The sequence below is a fragment of the Populus trichocarpa genome, chromosome 6 (assembly GCF_000002775.5).
Source record: "Populus trichocarpa isolate Nisqually-1 chromosome 6, P.trichocarpa_v4.1, whole genome shotgun sequence".
NCBI lineage: Eukaryota > Viridiplantae > Streptophyta > Magnoliopsida > Malpighiales > Salicaceae > Populus > Populus trichocarpa.
In genome coordinates this window covers 18,454,148-18,462,646 of record NC_037290.2, presented here as the reverse complement: position 1 = coordinate 18,462,646, position 8,499 = coordinate 18,454,148, and positions in this window count along the sequence as shown.

Genomic DNA, 8,499 nt, shown 5'->3' with positions numbered 1-8,499 from the left:
TAATCCAAAGCTTAATTAAGTCCCAAACTTATCAATTTCTACCAAAATTGATTTTCAAATTTATAATTCCATCCCTATTAGTCCTCAAACTTTCAATTTATGTTATCTTGACTCAAATCTCGATTTATTTTTCATTCATTCATATTTTTTAAATTAAAAAATTGAGTTACGACAATTACCATTTCGCTTGCTATTCCATCAATTTTATGTTTGATAATCACTCATTTCTTTCCCCTTAACAATTCCCCTTTAAGAACAAACTTAATGAAAAAATAAAAAATAAAAATGCCAGCAACAGTGCACGGGCACTATGCCTAGTAGCCTCTACAATTGGTAACATCTCCTCTTGCACAAACTGTGAATCTCCCAACACCATGATTTTCAACAACACCTCTGACACCCAATGCTCAACCCCACATCATTACAAGTGTCAAAACTAACAAGGATATCATTACAAGTGGTCTAGGACGTTTAACTTCTTCTATATGCTTGTGTGGAGAGTAGTCATGGATCCATGAGCAGAGCAGATCTAGAATAAGGGGAAGGCATGTATAGAATGTATTTGGTTTGGAGAGGATTGTTTTGTAAAAAACAACATTCTTCAGTTTTATCCCTGCCATTGATTATCATTTTGAATCATTTATCAATTGTTTTCTTTAAACTCTATTGAAAGCTGGGAAGCATAAATAAGAATACAAGATATGAATATGTTATCATATGATATGACAGGTCGTACGCATCCCACCTATAAAAACATGGATATGCATTTTAAAAATGAAATCATGACACAATATGCTATAGATATGCTAACAAAATTGAAAAAAAAAATCAATTTTTTAAAAGGACCTAAAAAAAAACTAAAGTTAACTCGGGTTAATCATCCAAACTTATGACATAGATTATAATGTTAGAATCACCTCATAGACGGCAAACTTTAAAAACCTAGAAAACCAAATTCTCAATCAGCAAAATGTCGAGTTGATCCATTGTATTATAATTTCTATGGACGACATGTATCTTCTAAACAAAGAAACCTAGTTAAGCCTCAAGTCAATCACCTAAATAATTTCAGTAAAGATACTTTTTGGTTTTTTCCATTTGTATTATCAGGTAATTTCTTTCTAATCTCCAATAATTTGAGATGATATCGGCTATGGAGAACTCTAATGTTATCAATGGGCAAATCTCTATTAAAATGGGTGACCTTAACAATCCATTTTGTTTCTATAAAGCAAACTTCAAAAGATGGAGGATAAAAACTTTGTTTTATCTTATTCTATTGAATGTTAGCTATGTCTTAACAAAAAATAAAAAATCATAAGAAAAAAAGAATGAAAATATGAGTAAAGAAGAGTTAACTCAATAAGAGAGAGAAGTTAAAAAATAGGAGAAGGATAATAATAATAATTGTCACAATTATTTACTAAATTGTCTTTCTAATGAGTTATATGATTATTATGATCAAGATTTTACTTCTGTCAAGAAGATTTGGAAGGCACTTCATAAAAAATATGATACCAAAGAAGCTATTTCCAAAAAGTATGCTTGTAATTGATTTTTAAGTTCTAAATGAATGAAGAAAAGCTCATGGTTGATCAAGCCTATGAATTCCAAATGATTTCTCAAGAGATCTGTAACGAAGGCATCCAAGTATATGAACAAATGCAAGTTGTAGCCATCATTGTTAAGTTGCCTGAATCTTAAAAAGGCTTTGCCAAAGGTATGAGGCATAAACAAAATAAGCTCTCAATTGAAGCTCTTATTACCCGTCTAAGAGTAGAATAAAAAGTAAGGAACCAAGACAAAGTAATTGAAATCAATGGTTCAACTGGTACAAAGATAAATTTAACCACTTCTCATAAAAATCCCCCTTACATAGAAAAAACCCATGGAAAGTTTAGGCCAAAGAAAAAATATTTCAAGAAAAAACCTTATGAAAACCATTTTCATTCCAACCAAGCAAGAAATAATGGAAAACATGTCCTAAAATACCATCAAATAATGGCAACCACAACTATGATAAAAATAATTATGCTTGTTTTATTTGTGATAAACCTAAGTACAGTTCTAGAACTTGTTGTTTCTTAAAGCATGGGCTTGTTGCACAAGCTAACATTACTAAAGAGCCACTTGTGCCTATGATTTATGAGATTAATAAATCTTGAAGGTTCAGATGCATGACTGATTGATTCGGGAGCTAATAGATATGTCTCTAATAACAAAACCTTGTTCAATTAAATGAGAAAAAAAACCCTGCTTGGTGATTCACACACTATTAATGTAGTAGGGGGTAGAGATATTCTTATCAAATTTACATCTGAAAAAGAAGTCACTCTTAATGATGTATTGCATGCTCTTGAAACTCACAAGAATTTAGTTTCTGGTTTCTTTTGAATAAGGCTGGTTTTAAACAAGTTATTGAGGCTGATTAATATGTATTTTCTAAAAAATAGACCTATTTGTTGGAAAAGATTATACATCTGATAGAATGTTTAAACTTAACATTGAATTGAATGAAATTGCTATTTTTAGTTACATTGTTTCTTGTGTGAATGTTTGGTATATTAGATAATCTCATATAAATTCTAAATATGTGAAAAACTTAAGTAATCTTGGCTTAATTCCAAAACTTAAGAATGAATTTGAAAAATATAATTTGAATCTTGTAGCATGACTAAAATTTTAAGAAAATCTTTTAAAAGTATTGAGTATAATTTTGAATTATTAGAACTTATACATATTGATATATTTGATTTTAAAGGTATTTTAACTCGTGGTGGTAATCATTGTTTTATAACTTTCATTGGTAATTTTTTCAAATATTCATATGTTTTTCTTATGAAACATAAAAGTAAGGCTTTTGAAAAATTTATTATTTTTCTTAAAGAAGTTGAAAATAAAACTAGCAAAAAGATTAAAGGTTTCAAAGTGATAGGGGTATGGAATATGGTTCTATTGATTTTAATAATTTTATTCAATCTCATGATAGTGTACAAAGTTATAGCTCTATATTCGCCTTCTTCAAAAGGTGCAGTCGGAAGAAAAAATAAGACCTTAATTTATTTGGTAAATCTTATGTTTATAAGTATTAGTGCTCCTAAAATGTTTTGTGGAGAAGCTGTTTTATCCGTAAATTTTATTTTAAATAGAATTCCATACAAAACATCTATTTTAACTCTTTATGAATTATGTAGAGGTTATGAACTAAAATTAGATTTTTTTAAGAGTTTGGGGTTATTTATCTTTTGTTAAACTTTATGATCCTAAAAGACCCAAACTTGGTAAACTTCTGCTTGTGTTTTTTTTAGGTTATTCATTGAATAGTAAAGCTTATAGATTTTTTGATCTTGATAATAAAACTATCATTGAATCTATAGATGCTATTTTTCATGGAAAAAAAAATTCCTTTTAAAATAAAAAATAGTAGGGATAAAAGTTTTCAAGAAAATATTAAACCAACTTCACGAAGATTTAAAAATGAAAAATTTGATGCATGTTTACTTGATAATGGTTTCAAAACTAATGAAAGTGACAATTGCATATATTATAAATCTTTCAATAATATTTATGTGATTATATACCTATACATAGATGATCTTTTAATTTTTGGTTCTAATAAGGATATTATTGATAGTACTAAATTATTGCTTCAAAATAATTTTGATATGAAGAATTTGAGTGAAGCAAATATGATTATTGAAATGAGAATTACCAGAACTTCTCATGGTATTTTTATTGATCAATCTCATTATATTGAAATTTTCTTGAAAAAAAATATAATTTTATAGATTTTAAACATATAGGACTCTATTTGATTGCATTGTGCACTTGCTTCCTATAGAAAATTGATAATGATGTTTGCTACCAAAAGAAACATGCTAGTATTATTGGAAGTCTTAGGTATGCTATTGGTTGTACAAGGCTTGATGTCACTTTTAATGTTGGGGTTTTAAAAAGGTTTACTAGCAAACCCAATATTCATTGGAATGATATAACTTGTTTAATGAGATATTTGAAAGGAAAAATGCACTAAGGCATATTATATTAAAAGTATCTCGTTGTGCTTCAAAGGTACAATGATGGTGATTGGAATACCTAATTAGGTGATTCTTTATTTACCACTAGCTATGTTTTCACTTTAGATGGAGGAGCAATATGTTGAAAAAAAAAAAACAATCAATCATTTCCAAATCTACTAAAGAGGTAGAGTTTAGAGCTTTAGTCACGACCAATGATGAAGTGGGTTGGTTACATGATTTTATATATGAAATTTTTACGTGGAAAAAACCAATACCACCTATCTTAATTCATTGTGAAAGCATTGCTATTATTGGAACAATGCATAATAAATATTACAATGGTTATTCCAGATATATTAAAAGAAAGTATAGTATTGTGAAATCATATATGAACAATAGTATCATAAATGTTGACTATATTAGTACAAAGAATTATATTGTTGATCATTTTACAAAAGCTTTGGCCAAAGATATGATCTAGATAACATCAAGATGAATATATTTTAAGCTCAAAAAAATATAAACTACCTATGAGGATACCCTACCTAGTTGACTATAGATCCCAAAATCTAGGTTCAAATAGAAGAACAAATCATAAAGTAATGGATTAACATGCACTAATCTATTTATATCCATCCCTATGGTGCAAATGCACGTATCACCAGACAAAATAAGATTAAGTTTCTTTAATGAAAATTTTAATATGTTCTATTGGGATGTTAAAGTCATGAGAACATTCTTGATAAACAAACTATATGACGATGAAAATAGGACCGTTTCCTTTGAGAATTGGGTGAGTTCTTTAAATTGTTCATGAAAGTCAAGATCAAGCACAAGGTCGCAATGTGCTGGCTTTGAAACTCATCACAAAATATCTAAATATTATTTTTGGGTGATACAATATTTATCTTTCATAAAAAAAAACCTTAGTTCAAAAAAAGATGCACTGCTTGCTTAATAGTAATATTATTGAAGTACTAAGTAAGGGTTCAAGTTTCATAAAAAAAACCTTAGTCCAAAAAAAGGTGCACTGCTTGCTTAATAGTAATATTATTGAAGTACTAAGTAAGGGTTCAAGCTATTAGGACCTTTATTATATAATACATATGTTTCCTTGCCCAAACATATGACTATTATTTTTTAAAAAATAAGTGGGGAATTGTTAGAATATTTTTATAAAAGTTCAAAATTTTAAAGATCGTTGTTATAAGAAAATAATTACCTTTTTAATTTTTTGCACTTACAATACTTTATATGCCTTTTAATTGTCTTTTAATTACATGCATTTACAAAACATTATATGATTTTTAATTATAAGTTACAAAGCATTAATTCTTTTATTTTCATGTTACAAAATGTTATATGCCTTTAATTGCAAGTTATAAGACATTATGCATAACAATCATTTTCTTTAAAAAATGGTCATTAAATCCTTAATAGTTTGGAATTTAAATACTTGTACTCTCTTACCTATATATAAATATACAACAACATCTTAAATATCTATTCATTATATTATCTACAAAATCTTTCTTCCAATAAACCAAAACCATATTAAACAATTTTATTTTGTTGTTCCATTTGAGCAAGAGTGGTACTATTATTTCTAGAGTTTCAAGTCTTACAAGTAGTGCAGCTTGTGAGACTAGACAAAGTAGGTAAGCTTTTTGTATCTTTAAGATGTGGTGCGACACTTTCTTGATTCATTATATCAGAAAACCTAGCCCTAGAACTAGAATATGAACTTGCTTCTAACCCAGCACCAGAACCATCACCCGACCCAGATGAAGAAGATGATGAACTGGAATTGCAACGAGAGGATCTAGAACCTGAACCTGCTCCAGCACAAGATCCTCATCCACCACCACCCAGGCCATTACCCAAACCAACTCCCGACCCTCCACGGTCCATGCCCAAGTCCTTTCTTGCAACCCGGCTTTCACCGACAGCTAAAGATGCGACATGGAGGCCTAGAATTGCTAAACGCTTCAAATTGCCCATATTTTAAGCCGAGAAACCAAAGGTCCAAAGTACCAAGTACTATGTATGCATATGTATACTATATAAGAGTATTCTTTTAGTTATTAGAGATTACAAGTTTTTGTGGGAGGCGAATTGAAAGATGGAGCTATATTTTTACACTTGTAGATAGCGAGGCTTGGGACTTGGTAGTGGGCATCATAAAAGGTGTAGGCGTGGGGATTGTATCAGAAAGTAGAGGAGGGGACATCATGTGCTAATTTTCTTCATGAATTATTACGCATTGCCATGTGTAATGTGAACATTCTTTTTGTAAATTCCATTAAAAATTTGTGGACAAAAAAGCTGAGAAATGGATTGCATAACTGGGAGATGATTTTGGAGTCTGATACGCTGGACACAACATTATGAAGGTGCCGTCCCATTATAGATCGTGGAGTGTTATCGATCTGCACTGTCGAATGCCGCTGATTATGGAAGAAATTAAAAAAAAGTATTGCTTAACACATGTTAGATATGCTAGAGAAGATAATGACTGGAGTGTTATTAGTCAATGCTAGAGAAGATAATGACTGGAGTGTTATTAGTCAACGTAGTGGATCAACAAAGTTAATGTGTGTGTGTGTGTTATAGACACCCACACACACTTAAATCGCTCATAAACTATATAATATTTTATTAGAATTGTATGTTGACTATGAAAACTCCAAAATTGTTTAAAAATGGGACAACAAAATCCAATAATTAAAAGTTGAAAAATAATAAATCATATGATTAGTTTTAATAATAATAATAATACAGGATCTTTGGTTATTATTGCATGGTAATATAAAACCTTTTTAGGATATGATAATTTAACATTTTAAGTTCAAATCATTCTTTAATATTATATTATAGTTTGAATTAACTAAATGATCAAGAGTTTGAATTGTAATATTTTCACTTTCTCTTCTCATTATAATTAAATAATTAAATACAATATAGTGGTGAATATGTGTATATTTTAAATCTAAAAAACTTTCACTTGATGATAGGTGTTAGATAGTAATATTTAATCTTTTAGATTGAGTTGGATTTTTTATAGTTATTTTCTCAAATTATCCTTGACACCTATAAAAGAAGAAGAAGAAGAAGAAGAAGAAGAAGAAGATGATGATGATGATGATGATTTACATTAGCTATAAATATTTTAAAAAAACTCATTTAAACAAAACAATTTAAACCATTTTATTTTTTGCCTATATTTTTTTATTTCTATCATTTGACATATAATTATGACTCCAAAATAATAAATTAAATTAAAATTTAAAATATTATTAAATTGGATCTTAATATTTTTTTAAAAAAATACATATAGCTATAGTCTTATCTTATATTTGATATTATTAGATTAAATTATTTATTTCGTTTGAGAAACACTTTCTATTAAAGAAAATCTTCGTAAAAAGATAGCATAAAATATTTATGTGTATCTATATTTTTGTATTCTCCTCACATTTATTAAAAATAAACTCTTTAATATTTACCCTATATTTATTAAAAAGATGTAACTATGTTACAATTCACATCACATCACGTCACGTCACGTAGATAAACATTTGTGCTATATATATTATTTGAATAAAAACAACTCCTTTAGACATAAAAACAACTCACTACTAATAATGTAATGTTATAGTGATTGTAACAGGAGAAGTTATTTTAATTTTATAGTATTAGAATATAAATATTAGTATTGGAGATCCACTATATTTTTATTAAGTTTTACTTTTCTTAGGTTTTCTTAAGAGTTTTCAATTATAGATATTTATAAATATAAATAACCAAAATAAAAAATTTAAAAAATTATATTATGAATTATCATATTTTATTTGTTAGATGTTTCTAATTTTGAAAAGACTCCTTTAAACAAAAAGATTCGTAATTTTTATTTATTTATCCCATATTCTTAATATCTATTTACCCACATATAATTAAAATTTCAAAATAAATTAAATCATATCAAAATTTAGTAAATTATCAAATTTCACCTTAGTTATTTTCTTATAAGGGACCATTGGCTATTATAAAAAATAACATCAATTTTTATCCATGCTTATATTTTTAATATTTTCCTCACATATAATTAAAATATAATTCATTAAAATAGAAGGATTTAATAACTAGAATGTAATACTATTAGGTTAAAAGTAAAATGGAGCCCCGAATAAAAGTTTTACTCACATCATACATTTTATGTATTTTAAAAATTAAAATAATTTAATGAATTTTGATATAATTTAAATATTTTAAAATTTTATATTTATTTTGGGATAATATAATTTGATGAATAACATCAAAATTCATCAAATTATTGAATTAGTCTTTGTTATTTTCTTATGTTATTTCTTACACTTTAAGACATATACTAATAATTTTTAAGAAAGGTAATATTTATTCCAAAACTTATTTATAAAATCTTATTCATGTATTAGATTATGCTATTGGAGAGATCTTGGTT